Below are 12,856 nucleotides of genomic sequence, written 5' to 3' on the forward strand. Positions count from 1 at the left end.
GTGTTTCAATTGACACGTGTTGAATATGAGGAAGAGCATCATGCTGGCTCCAGTGGCACTGCCTGCAGCATGACAAAAATGTAGAAGGGACATTTGACTGCACCATTGGCTGAACATCAGTGGCAAAGTGTATATCAGGCTAAAAGGTAAGCTCCAGTGGCACAATATAGGCACTACAAGGCACCCATAATTTGGTGTCAGCTAAAAAGACAATGCCAGAGCTTGTGGGTGCTTTTGTACACTTGTGTGTGTGTTTGTGGGTGTAGTTTCATGTCGAAAACCAAAACACAGCAGCTCCAGTGGCGCAATCGGTTAGCGCGCGGTACTTATACAGCAGTACATGCAGTGAGCAATGCCGAGGTTGTGAGTTCAAGCCTCACCTGGAGCAACTTTGGAACTTTTTACTAATTCACCTCAAAACTGAATTATTGAACCAATAAATGTTCTGGACATTTTTTGGTTCACCTCAAGGTTTCCTTGATTGTCAGTTAATGTTGTATGACAGCTCCTCTGCCTTTTAGACATGGAATACTCATTGCAAGTTATTTATGGGGTGTTTGCGCTTTAAATACAGCTACGGAGGGTTTTTGAAAATAGAACAGAAAATAAAAAATGTCAACTGTTATTATACTCCATTTTCTGCTGAGCACCACTTACGGAAGACATTTGTAAAGGTAGAAAAAGGGTTACTGGAGTAGGATCCAGGAGACAATATCAACTTACAAAGAATAATGTTGTCTATTTACTGCATTATCGCCTTTGAAGCAAACCTCTGAGAATAAATACCCTTTCACTAATCAGGCAGTCACTTTGATAAAATCAAGCAGAACAAGGATGCTGATAGGAACTCGCCTCATTTGCATATGGGCTAGGGCTTCTGGGAGCCATGAGAATTAGGAGTTGAAGGTTTTGCAGATCGAGATTGCTAAAGGGCTGGGCATTTGCACAGACCTCTCCATGCCTGATTGGTGCCGAAGGTTAGTTGCAAGTGGTCCCCTGCTCAGCCTACCTTACACAGGGCCATGCCCAGTTAGGCCCCTCAGGGCTAGGCCCGGCAGGGCTAAGCCCGGCGTTCGTCAGGCGAAGTGCCTTGACCCCTGCTCATCATACCTCAGAATCTGGTCTAGCTATTGCGGACATGGGGGAATGGTGCTTATATCCCATTGACAGCGCCCACAAGCTGCATACTAATAGCCAATGATGTGTGAATGCGGTCAGGGTAGCAGACATATAGAACAATTGGGTGGGTTCGCTTCCGAACTGGATGCACAGGAGCAGGAGAGAATGGCTGTTGGCGATGTATGCAACTTGCTCTGCGTGAACACATCTACCGACCCTTTCCCCTACACACACGGGCACATACACACACACACACACATAGCCATTGGAGCTATGCAGAGCTAATCAGAAAGATTGGTAATCATTAGAACATGAAAGATATGTGTTCATTTTTTATTAAACTTGTGGACTCCCGCAGAAACGGAGGGACTCACATCTCTAATTGAGGCTTGCTTACCTCTATACAAATGTGTTTGCTGGCTGTCTTTCTTCAACTGGTATGTGCGGTTGTGTCTGTCTTTGTCTTTCAACACGCCTGGCACGTTTACATTATCAAAGAGATGATTGTATGGAGATGGGGAACACCCCTCCGTTGCATTGTGAACTTGAACAGTCTTTTCACCAAAGCAGCTACATGCGACATTGCAAGGTTTTTGTCAGTCTTTGCCTGAAAACATTAGGCCTTCCTCTCAAACTCTATTTCACTCCTTCTGTGGAAGACTTCAATTATGAGGATGCATCCCGTCATAAAAGGTTCTCTGTAGATGGTGCAACTCTGGCTTCTCTTCCCGGTGCTTTTTGAAAATAATCCGCCCGAGGCCCTGATGAGGTTTGAACTCATGACCCCTGGTTTACGAGACCAGTGCTCTGCCACTGAGCTACAAGGCCACCTGCTGCTTGCTCACAGCCAACAACAGAAAGTGCAAAGAAACCATGGGTTTTACCTAGGTAGATCTCCAGGTATATGAATTTCTGGTTGTGTAAAAATGGCTGTATATCTCTGCATGTGTTCAGTACGTCATCATACATCTGATTTGCGAAAGCGTGTGTGCTTATGTTGGTGATACATTGTCGGTATGCGTTTGAGTATGTACTTTTACGGGTATGTATGTATTGAGTAGGATGCTGAACAGGTTCATGAGTTTAGATAGCAGGTCAGAATGATGGCAAAAGGAACATGTAAAAGGCAGACAACTAAAAGAAAAAAGAATTTGGGATGTAAGCTTGGGAATTTACTAACTGCGCTGATTTTGGCTCCTATAATAGTAAAGAATGGAAACCTACGAGGAAAGTCTTTGACTAATTTCATTCTCCGCCTGCACCAATGAACTTATTTTTACATCTCTATTTCCATATCTGTACTCATTCCTGTCTTTCACAGGGAGGTTGAAAGACTTTGGTCTATGTTTAAATGCAGACTATAAAGAAAAAATACGACGAAGGTGGGATTCGAACCCACGCGTGCAGAGCACAATGGATTAGCAGTCCATTGCCTTAACCACTCGGCCACCTCGTCTGTTTGGGAACGGTGCTCGAGTCCCATGCTTAAAGAAGAGATAAAACAATGGTGGTGCAAAGTCAGTGAAAAATAGATCATGTTTGTCATAGTAGAAACAAGATCGTTGACTCGTTCTTCCTTACCCGGCCATTGATAGATAAACACATCAAGTTGAAGTTCAGAAAAATATAACAAGAGCTCCTGGAGGGTTCACAACACTAATCCAGAGGAAGGTGCTTGAGCTTCCGTATGGCACACCATTAGTAGTAAAACCAGCATAACGCAAGCTCCAGTTTCCCAGTGTTTGGCATCATTCAACGTTTCCAGCCAAGATCAAAGTTCAGATGCTGCTGCTTCCTGTGATGTCATTGAATTTAAATAGTGAGTGATGGCAATAACCCTTTTCCAATTAAATTTTGCCACATCAACGTCCCTGAAAATAGAGAAAGGCGTGCAACCCAGAACCGCTGTACTGTTCAATAGAGTAAGGGCTTCGCCGTGATCATCTGCATCTGTCATCACAAGATTATCAAGGTCTTTTTCTTGAAGAAATTAGGTCCAGAAAGCCGACCTTCCCCACAGACTATTCAGACACCTTGCGCTTGTGGCTTTGTTATAGGCCCGAATCCATTGGTAAAAGGTTGCACAGGTACAATGTGCAATATCAGTTCCTATTCAACAATGTTCAAGAAAATTACCATTTGGAGGCCCTGATGAGGATCGAACTCATGACCCCTGGTTTACAAGACCAGTGCTCTGCCACTGAGCTACAGAGCCCCTCAGGTTATGACGCATAACAGCAACACAACGAGCACACAACATGATGTTTACTGGGTAGACATATTTGAAGGGTGTGTGAGAATGTATGTATATGATTGTGATTTGACCTGTTTTTTTCTGGCCGATTTTTTGAGGAGCAGCTAATTTGTGCGTATTCCGAGCAATTTTAGGGTGACTAATGAGGAGATGTGATGCGTGAAAGTTGAAAAAAACATGTACATGGCAGCAGAGAGACAATATGGATATTACCTTTGCTTTTTTAAATTTCTATCCGGATTCTGGCTCAAAGGGTAGTCAAGCACAGCAGATTGCATTCCTGCCAGTAACACGACAACCTTGTTTGTGTCCTTCTTAATCAACTAACATGCATATTTTCACTTTTGTCTGTATGTTCTTTGAAAGCCAATGGCAATGGTGCTTAGAGCAATGCAGATGTTTAAAAAAGATTTCAAAAGTTAAAATCCACGAAGGTGGGATTCGAAACCACGCGTGTACAGCAGATTAGCAGTCCATCGCCTTAACCACTCGGCCACCTCGTCTACAGGGATTATGTTAGGCATTCAAGTCTTTACAGGTAATAACACAAACATCTTCAAAATAGAACCACAATGCGTTCCTTGTTGAGGTACATCCAGCCGTTTGCAGGAAAACTGCCTCACTTGCTGTTGAGAAAAATTCATCAAAGTCCTGGGGTGTTTATAGGCATCGCCAAGATGACATTGGGAGGTGTTTCAATTGACACGTGTTGAATATGAGGAAGAGCATCATGCTGGCTCCAGTGGCACTGCCTGCAGCATGACAAAAATGTAGAAGGGACATTTGACTGCACCATTGGCTGAACATCAGTGGCAAAGTGTATATCAGGCTAAAAGGTAAGCTCCAGTGGCACAATATGGGCACTACAAGGCACCCATAATTTGGTGTCAGCTAAAAAGACAATGCCAGAGCTTGTGGGTGCTTTTGTACACTTGTGTGTGTGTTTCTGGGTGTAGTTTCATGTCGAAAACCAAAACACAGCAGCTCCAGTGGCGCAATCGGTTAGCGCGCGGTACTTATACAGCAGTACATGCAGTGAGCAATGCCGAGGTTGTGAGTTCAAGCCTCACCTGGAGCAACTTTGGAACTTTTTACTAATTCACCTCAAAACTGAATTATTGAACCAATAAATGTTCTGGACATTTTTTGGTTCACCTCAAGGTTTCCTTGATTGTCAGTTAATGTTGTATGACAGCTCCTCTGCCTTTTAGACATGGAATACTCATTGCAAGTTATTTATGGGGTGTTTGCGCTTTAAATACAGCTACGGAGGGTTTTTGAAAATAGAACAGAAAATAAAAAATGTCAACTGTTATTATACTCCATTTTCTGCTGAGCACCACTTACGGAAGACATTTGTAAAGGTAGAAAAAGGGTTACTGGAGTAGGATCCAGGAGACAATATCAACTTACAAAGAATAATGTTGTCTATTTACTGCATTATCGCCTTTGAAGCAAACCTCTGAGAATAAATACCCTTTCACTAATCAGGCAGTCACTTTGATAAAATCAAGCAGAACAAGGATGCTGATAGGAACTCGCCTCATTTGCATATGGGCTAGGGCTTCTGGGAGCCATGAGAATTAGGAGTTGAAGGTTTTGCAGATCGAGATTGCTAAAGGGCTGGGCATTTGCACAGACCTCTCCATGCCTGATTGGTGCCGAAGGTTAGTTGCAAGTGGTCCCCTGCTCACCCTACCTTACACAGGGCCATGCCCAGTTAGGCCCCTCAGGGCTAGGCCCGGCAGGTCTAAGCCCGGCGTTCGTCAGGCGAAGTGCCTGGACCCCTGCTCATCATACCTCAGAATCTGGTCTAGCTATTGCAGACATGGGGAATGGTGCTTATATCCCATTGACAGCGCCCACAAGCTGCATACTAATAGCCAATGATGTGTGAATGCGGTCAGGGTAGCAGACATATAGAACAATTGGGTGGGTTCGCTTCCGAACTGGATGCACAGGAGCAGGAGAGAATGGCTGTTGGCGATGTATGCAACTTGCTCTGCGTGAACACATCTACCGACCCCTTCCCCTACACACACGGGCACATACACACACACACACATAGCCATTGGAGCTATGCAGAGCTAATCAGAAAGATTGGTAATCATTAGAACATGAAAGATATGTGTTCATTTTTTATTAAACTTGTGGACTCCCGCAGAAACGGAGGGACTCACATCTCTAATTGAGGCTTGCTTACCTCTATACAAATGTGTTTGCTGGCTGTCTTTCTTCAACTGGTATGTGCGGTTGTGTCTGTCTTTGTCTTTCAACACGCCTGGCACGTTTACATTATCAAAGAGATGATTGTATGGAGATGGGGAACACCCCTCCGTTGCATTGTGAACTTGAACAGTCTTTTCACCAAAGCAGCTACATGCGACATTGCAAGGTTTTTGTCAGTCTTTGCCTGAAAACATTAGGCCTTCCTCTCGAACTCTATTCACTCCTTCTGTGGAAGACTTCAATTATGAGGATGCATCCCGTCATAAAAGGTTCTCTGTAGATGGTGCAACTCTGGCTTCTCTTCCCCGTGCTTTTTGAAAATAATCCGCCCGAGGCCCTGATGAGGTTTGAACTCATGACCCCTGGTTCACGGGACCAGTGCTCTGCCACTGAGCTACAAGGCCACCTGCTGCTTGCTCACAGCCAACAACAGAAAGTGCAAAGAAACCATTGGTTTTACCTAGGTAGATCTCCAGGTATATGAATTTCTGGTTGTGTAAAAATGGCTGTATATCTCTGCATGTGTTCAGTACGTCATCATACATCTGATTTGCGAAAGCGTGTGTGCTTATGTTGGTGATACATTGTCGGTATGCGTTTGAGTATGTACTTTTACGGGTATGTATGTATTGAGTAGGATGCTGAACAGGTTCATGAGTTTAGATAGCAGGTCAGAATGATGGCAAAAGGAACATGTAAAAGGCAGACAACTAAAAGAAAAAAGAATTTGGGATGTAAGCTTGGGAATTTACTAACTGCGCTGATTTTGGCTCCTATAATAGTAAAGAATGGAAACCTACGAGGAAAGTCTTTGACTAATTTCATTCTCCGCCTGCACCAATGAACCTATTTTTACATCTCTATTTCCATATCTGTACTCATTCCTGTCTTTCACAGGGAGGTTGAAAGACTTTGGTCAATGTTTAAATGCAGACTATAAAGAAAAAATACGACGAAGGTGGGCTTCGAACCCACGCGTGCAGAGCACAATGGATTAGCAGTCCATCGCCTTAACCACTCGGCCACCTCGTCTGTTTGGGAAGGGTGCTCGAGTCCCATGCTTAAAAAAGAGATAAAACAATGGTGGTGCAAAGTCAGTGAAAAATAGATCATGTTTGTCATAGTAGAAACAAGATCGTTGACTCGTTCTTCCTTACCCGGCCATTGATAGATAAACACATCAAGTTGAAGTTCAGAAAAATATAACAAGAGCTCCTGGAGGGTTCACAACACTAATCCAGAGGAAGGTGCTTGAGCTTCCGTATGGCACACCATTAGTAGCAAAACCAGCATAATACAAGCTCCAGTTTCCCAGTGTTTGGCATCATTCAACGTTTCCAGCCAAGATCAAAGTTCAGATGCTGCTGCTTCCTGTGATGTCATTGAATTTAAATAGTGAGTGATGGCAATAACCCTTTTCCAATAAAATTTTGCCACATTAACGTCCCTGGAAATAGAGAAAGGCGTGCAACCCAGAACCGCTGTACTGTTCAATAGAGTAAGGGCTTCACCGTGATCATCTGCATCTGTCATCACAAGATTATCAAGGTGTTTTTCTTGAAGAAATTAGGTCCAGAAAGCCGACCTTCCCCACAGACTATTCAGACACCTTGCGCTTGTGGCTTTGTTATAGGCCCGAATCCATTGGTAAAAGGTTGCACAGGTACAATATCAGTTCCTATTCAACAATGTTCAAGAAAATTACCATTTGGAGGCCTTGATGAAGATCGAACTCACGACCCCTGGTTTACAAGACCAGTGCTCTGCCACTGAGCTACAGAACCCCTCAGGTTATGATGCATAACAGCAACACAACGAGCACACAACATGATGTTTACTGGATAGAAATATTTGAAGGGTGTGTGAGAATGTATGTATATGATTGTGATTTGACCTGTTTTTTTCTGGCCGATTTTTTGAGGAGCAGCTAATTTGTGCGTATTCCGCGCAATTTTAGGGTGACTAATGAGGAGATGTGATGCGTGAAAGTTGAAAAAAACATGTACATGGCAGCAGAGAGACAATATGGATATTACCTTTGCTTTTTTAAATTTCTATCCGGATTCTGGCTCAAAGGGTAGTCAAGCACAGCAGATTCCATTCCTGCCAGTAACACAACAACCTTGTTTGTGTCCTTCTTAATCAACTAACATGCATATTTTCACTTTTGTCTGTATGTTCTTTGAAAGCCAATGGCAATGGTGCTTAGAGCAATGCAGATGTTTAAAAAAGATTTCAAAAGTTAAAATCGACGAAGGTGGGGCTCGAACCCACGCGTGTACAGCAGATTAGCAGTCCATCGCCTTAACCACTCGGCCACCTCGTCTACAGAGATTATGTTAGGCATTCAAGTCTTTACAGGTAATAACACAAACATCTTCAAAATAGAACCACAATGCGTTCCTTGTTGAGGTACATCCAGCCGTTTGCAGGAAAACTGCCTCACTTGCTGTTGAGAAAAATTCATCAAAGTCCTGGGGTGTTTATAGGCATCGCCAAGATGACATCGGGAGGAGTTTCAATTGACACGTGTTGAATATGAGGAAGAGCATCATGCTGGCTCCAGTGGCACTGCCTGCAGCATGACAAAAATTTAGAAGGGACATTTGACTGCACCATTGGCTGAACATCAGTGGCAAAGTGTATATCAGGCTAAAAGGTAAGCTCCAGTGGCACAATATGGGCACTACAAGGCACCCATAATTTGGTGTCAGCTAAAAAGACAATGCCAGAGCTTGTGGGTGCTTTTGTACACTTGTGTGTGTTTTTGTGGGTGTAGTTTCATGTCGAAAACCAAAACACAACAGCTCCAGTGGTGCAATTGGTTAGCGTGCGGTACTTATACAGCAGTACATGCAGTGAGCAATGCCGAGGTTGTGAGTTCAAGCCTCACCTGGAGCAACTTTGGAACTTTTTACTAATTCACCTCAAAACTGAATTATTGAAGCAATAAATGTTCTGGACATTTTTTGGTTCACCTCAAGGTTTCCTTGATTGTCAGTTAATGTTGTATGACAGCTCCTCTGCCTTTTAGATATGGGATACTCATTGCAAGTTATTTATGGGGTGCTTGCGCTTTAAATACAGCTACGGAGGGTTTTTGAAAATAGAACAGAAAATAAAAAATGTCAACTGTTATTATACTCCATTTTCTGCTGAGCACCACTTACGGAAGACATTTGTAAAGGTAGAAAAAGGGTTACTGGTTTAGGATCCAGGAGACAATATCAATTTACAAAGAATAATGTTGTCTATTTACTGCATTATCGCCTTTGAAGCAAACCTCTGAGAATAAATACCCTTTCACTAATCAGGCAGTCACTTTGATAAAATCAAGCAGAACAAGGATGCTGATAGGAACTCGCCTCATTTGCATATGGGCTAGGGCTTCTGGGAGCCATGAGAATTAGGAGTTGAAGGTTTTGCAGATCGAGATTGCTAAAGGGCTGGGCATTTGCACAGACCTCTCCATGCCTGATTGGTGCCGAAGGTTAGTTGCAAGTGGTCCCCTGCTCACCCTACCTTACACAGGGCCATGCCCAGTTAGGCCCCTCAGGGCTAGGCCCGGCAGGTCTACGCCCGGCGTTCGTCAGGCGAAGTGCCTGGACCCCTGCTCATCATACCTCAGAATCTGGTCTAGCTATTGCAGACATGGGGAATGGTGCTTATATCCCATTGACAGCGCCCACAAGCTGCATACTAATAGCCAATGATGTGTGAATGCGGTCAGGGTAGCAGACATATAGAACAATTGGGTGGGTTCGCTTCCGAACTGGATGCACAGGAGCAGGAGAGAATGGCTGTTGGCGATGTATGCAACTTGCTCTGCGTGAACACATCTACCGACCCCTTCCCCTACACACACGGGCACATACACACACACACACACATAGCCATTGGAGCTATGCAGAGCTAATCAGAAAGATTGGTAATCATTAGAACATGAAAGATATGTGTTCATTTTTTATTAAACTTGTGGACTCCCGCAGAAACGGAGGGACTCACATCTCTAATTGAGGCTTGCTTACCTCTATACAAATGTGTTTGCTGGCTGTCTTTCTTCAACTGGTATGTGCGGTTGTGTCTGTCTTTGTCTTTCAACACGCCTGCCACGTTTACATTATCAAAGAGATGATTGTATGGAGATGGGGAACACCCCTCCGTTGCATTGTGAACTTGAACAGTCTTTTCACCAAAGCAGCTACATGCGACATTGCAAGGTTTTTGTCAGTCTTTGCCTGAAAACATTAGGCCTTCCTCTCGAACTCTATTCACTCCTTCTGTGGAAGACTTCAATTATGAGGATGCATCCCGTCATAAAAGGTTCTCTGTAGATGGTGCAACTCTGGCTTCTCTTCCCCGTGCTTTTTGAAAATAATCCGCCCGAGGCCCTGATGAGGTTTGAACTCATGACCCCTGGTTCACGAGACCAGTGCTCTGCCACTGAGCTACAAGGCCACCTGCTGCTTGCTCACACCCAACAACAGAAAGTGCAAAGAAACCATTGGTTTTACCTAGGTAGATCTCCAGGTATATGAATTTCTGGTTGTGTAAAAATGGCTGTATATCTCTGCATGTGTTCAGTACGTCATCATACATCTGATTTGCGAAAGCGTGTGTGCTTATGTTGGTGATACATTGTCGGTATGCGTTTGAGTATGTACTTTTACGGGTATGTATGTATTGAGTAGGATGCTGAACAGGTTCATGAGTTTAGATAGCAGGTCAGAATGATGGCAAAAGGAACATGTAAAAGGCAGACAACTAAAAGAAAAAAGAATTTGGGATGTAAGCTTGGGAATTTACTAACTGCGCTGATTTTGGCTCCTATAATAGTAAAGAATGGAAACCTACGAGGAAAGTCTTTGACTAATTTCATTCTCCGCCTGCACCAATGAACTTATTTTTACATCTCTATTTCCATATCTGTACTCATTCCTGTCTTTCACAGGGAGGTTGAAAGACTTTGGTCAATGTTTAAATGCAGACTTTAAAGAAAAAATACAACGAAGGTGGGCTTCAAACCCACGCGTGCAGAGCACAATGGATTAGCAGTCCATCGCCTTAACCACTCGGCCACCTCGTCTGTTTGGGAACGGTGCTCGAGTCCCATGCTTAAAGAAGAGATAAAACAATGGTGGTGCAAAGTCAGTGAAAAATAGATCATGTTTGTCATAGTAGAAACAAGATCGTTGACTCGTTCTTCCTTACCCGGCCATTGATAGATAAACACATCAAGTTGAAGTTCAGAAAAATATAACAAGAGCTCCTGGAGGGTTCACAACACTAATCCAGAGGAAGATGCTTGAGCTTCCGTATGGCACACCATTCGTAGTAAAACCAGCATAATGCAAGCTCCAGTTTCCCAGTGTTTGGCATCATTCAACGTTTCCAGCCAAGATCAAAGTTCAGATGCTGCTGCTTCCTGTGATGTCATTGAATTTAAATAGTGAGTGATGGCAATAACCCTTTTCCAATTAAATTTTGCCACATCAACGTCCCTGAAAATAGAGAAAGGCGTGCAACCCAGAACCGCTGTACTGTTCAATAGAGTAAGGGCTTCACCGTGATCATCTGCATCTGTCATCACAAGATTATCAAGGTTTTTTTCTTGAAGAAATTAGGTCCAGAAAGCCGACCTTCCCCACAGACTATTCAGACACCTTGCGCTTGTGGCTTTGTTATAGGCCCGAATCCATTGGTAAAAGGTTGCACAGGTACAATGTGCAATATCAGTTCCTATTCAACAATGTTCAAGAAAATTACCATTTGGAGGCCCTGATGAGGATCGAACTCACGACCCCTGGTTTACAAGACCAGTGCTCTGCCACTGAGCTACAGAGCCCCTCAGGTTATGATGCATTACAGCAACAAAACGAGCACACAACATGATGTTTACTGGGTAGACATATTTGAAGGGTGTGTGAGAATGTATGTATATGATTGTGATTTGACCTGTTTTTTTCTGGCCGATTTTTTCAGGAGCAGCTAATTTGTGCGTATTCCGCGCAATTTTAGGGTGAATAATGAGGAGATGTGATGCGTGAAAGTTGAAAAAAACATGTACATGGCAGCAGAGAGACAATATGGATATTACCTTTGCTTTTTTAAATTTCTATCCGGATTCTGGCTCAAAGGGTAGTCAAGCACAGCAGATTGCATTCCTGCCAGTAACACGACAACCTTGTTTGTGTCCTTCTTAATCAACTAACATGCATATTTTCACTTTTGTCTGTATGTTCTTTGAAAGCCAATGGCAATGGTGCTTAGAGCAATGCAGATGTTTAAAAAAGATTTCAAAAGTTAAAATCGACAAAGGTGGGATTCGAACCCAGACATGTACAGCAGATTAGCAGTCCATCGCCTTAACCACTCAGCCACCTCGTCTACAGAGATTATGTTAGGCATTCAAGTCTTTACAGGTAATAACACAAACATCTTCAAAATAGAACCACAATGCGTTCCTTGTTGAGGTACATCCAGCCGTTTGCAGGAAAACTGCCTCACTTGCTGTTGAGAAAAAATCATCAAAGTCCTGGGGTGTTTATAGGCATCGCCAAGATGACATTGGGAGGTGTTTCAATTGACACGTGTTGAATATGAGGAAGAGCATCATGCTGGCTCCAGTGGCACTGCCTGCAGCATGACAAAAATTTAGAAGGGACATTTGACTGCACCATTGGCTGAACATCAGTGGCAAAGTGTATATCAGGCTAAAAGGTAAGCTCCAGTGGCACAATATGGGCACTACAAGGCACCCATAATTTGGTGTCAGCTAAAAAGACAATGCCAGAGCTTGTGGGTGCTTTTGTACACTTGTGTGTGTTTTTGTGGGTGTAGTTTCATGTCGAAAACCAAAACACAACAGCTCCAGTGGTGCAATCGGTTAGCGTGCGGTACTTATACAGCAGTACATGCAGTGAGCAATGCCGAGGTTGTGAGTTCAAGCCTCACCTGGAGCAACTTTGGAACTTTTTACTAATTCACCTCAAAACTGAATTATTGAACCAATAAATGTTCTGGACATTTTTTGGTTCACCTCAAGGTTTCCTTGATTGTCAGTTAATGTTGTATGACAGCTCCTCTGCCTTTTAGACATGGAATACTCATTGCAAGTTATTTATGGGGTGCTTGCGCTTTAAATACAGCTACGGAGGGTTTTTGAAAATAGAACAGAAAATAAAAAATGTCAACTGTTATTATACTCCATTTTCTGCTGAGCACCACTTACGGAAGACATTTGTAAAGGTAGAA

General features: G+C 43.3%; 14 non-coding genes across 14 annotated transcripts; 4 read left to right on the top strand and 10 right to left on the bottom strand.

Annotated features, from left to right (window-relative positions):
• The first annotated feature begins 293 nt into the window (after positions 1-293).
• TRNAI-UAU (transfer RNA isoleucine (anticodon UAU)) lies at positions 294-388 on the top strand. The gene is made up of 2 exons: positions 294-331; positions 353-388. It is a non-coding gene; the product is annotated as a tRNA-Ile (tRNA).
• Positions 389-1,875: 1,487 nt separating this feature from the next.
• On the bottom strand, positions 1,876-1,947 carry TRNAT-CGU (transfer RNA threonine (anticodon CGU)). Its single transcript has one exon. It is a non-coding gene; the product is annotated as a tRNA-Thr (tRNA).
• Positions 1,948-2,493: 546 nt separating this feature from the next.
• TRNAS-GCU (transfer RNA serine (anticodon GCU)) lies at positions 2,494-2,575 on the bottom strand. Its single transcript has one exon. It is a non-coding gene; the product is annotated as a tRNA-Ser (tRNA).
• Positions 2,576-3,262: 687 nt separating this feature from the next.
• TRNAT-UGU (transfer RNA threonine (anticodon UGU)) lies at positions 3,263-3,334 on the bottom strand. Its single transcript has one exon. It is a non-coding gene; the product is annotated as a tRNA-Thr (tRNA).
• A 1,022-nt stretch (positions 3,335-4,356) lies between these two features.
• TRNAI-UAU (transfer RNA isoleucine (anticodon UAU)) lies at positions 4,357-4,451 on the top strand. Its single transcript has 2 exons — positions 4,357-4,394; positions 4,416-4,451. It is a non-coding gene; the product is annotated as a tRNA-Ile (tRNA).
• A 1,483-nt stretch (positions 4,452-5,934) lies between these two features.
• On the bottom strand, positions 5,935-6,006 carry TRNAT-CGU (transfer RNA threonine (anticodon CGU)). The gene has a single exon. It is a non-coding gene; the product is annotated as a tRNA-Thr (tRNA).
• Positions 6,007-6,552: 546 nt separating this feature from the next.
• On the bottom strand, positions 6,553-6,634 carry TRNAS-GCU (transfer RNA serine (anticodon GCU)). The gene has a single exon. It is a non-coding gene; the product is annotated as a tRNA-Ser (tRNA).
• Positions 6,635-7,314: 680 nt separating this feature from the next.
• Positions 7,315-7,386, bottom strand: TRNAT-UGU (transfer RNA threonine (anticodon UGU)). The gene has a single exon. It is a non-coding gene; the product is annotated as a tRNA-Thr (tRNA).
• A 465-nt stretch (positions 7,387-7,851) lies between these two features.
• Positions 7,852-7,928, bottom strand: TRNAS-GCU (transfer RNA serine (anticodon GCU)). The gene has a single exon. It is a non-coding gene; the product is annotated as a tRNA-Ser (tRNA).
• Positions 7,929-8,408: 480 nt separating this feature from the next.
• On the top strand, positions 8,409-8,503 carry TRNAI-UAU (transfer RNA isoleucine (anticodon UAU)). Its single transcript has 2 exons — positions 8,409-8,446; positions 8,468-8,503. It is a non-coding gene; the product is annotated as a tRNA-Ile (tRNA).
• Positions 8,504-9,988: 1,485 nt separating this feature from the next.
• TRNAT-CGU (transfer RNA threonine (anticodon CGU)) lies at positions 9,989-10,060 on the bottom strand. Its single transcript has one exon. It is a non-coding gene; the product is annotated as a tRNA-Thr (tRNA).
• A 546-nt stretch (positions 10,061-10,606) lies between these two features.
• On the bottom strand, positions 10,607-10,688 carry TRNAS-GCU (transfer RNA serine (anticodon GCU)). The gene has a single exon. It is a non-coding gene; the product is annotated as a tRNA-Ser (tRNA).
• Positions 10,689-11,375: 687 nt separating this feature from the next.
• On the bottom strand, positions 11,376-11,447 carry TRNAT-UGU (transfer RNA threonine (anticodon UGU)). The gene has a single exon. It is a non-coding gene; the product is annotated as a tRNA-Thr (tRNA).
• Positions 11,448-12,469: 1,022 nt separating this feature from the next.
• On the top strand, positions 12,470-12,564 carry TRNAI-UAU (transfer RNA isoleucine (anticodon UAU)). Its single transcript has 2 exons — positions 12,470-12,507; positions 12,529-12,564. It is a non-coding gene; the product is annotated as a tRNA-Ile (tRNA).
• The last annotated feature ends 292 nt before the right edge of the window (positions 12,565-12,856 follow it).

This window comes from Ambystoma mexicanum, unplaced genomic scaffold (assembly GCF_040938575.1).
Source record: "Ambystoma mexicanum isolate Mex_15411 unplaced genomic scaffold, UKY_AmexF1_1 Mex_scaf46, whole genome shotgun sequence".
Taxonomy (NCBI): Eukaryota; Metazoa; Chordata; class Amphibia; order Caudata; family Ambystomatidae; genus Ambystoma; species Ambystoma mexicanum.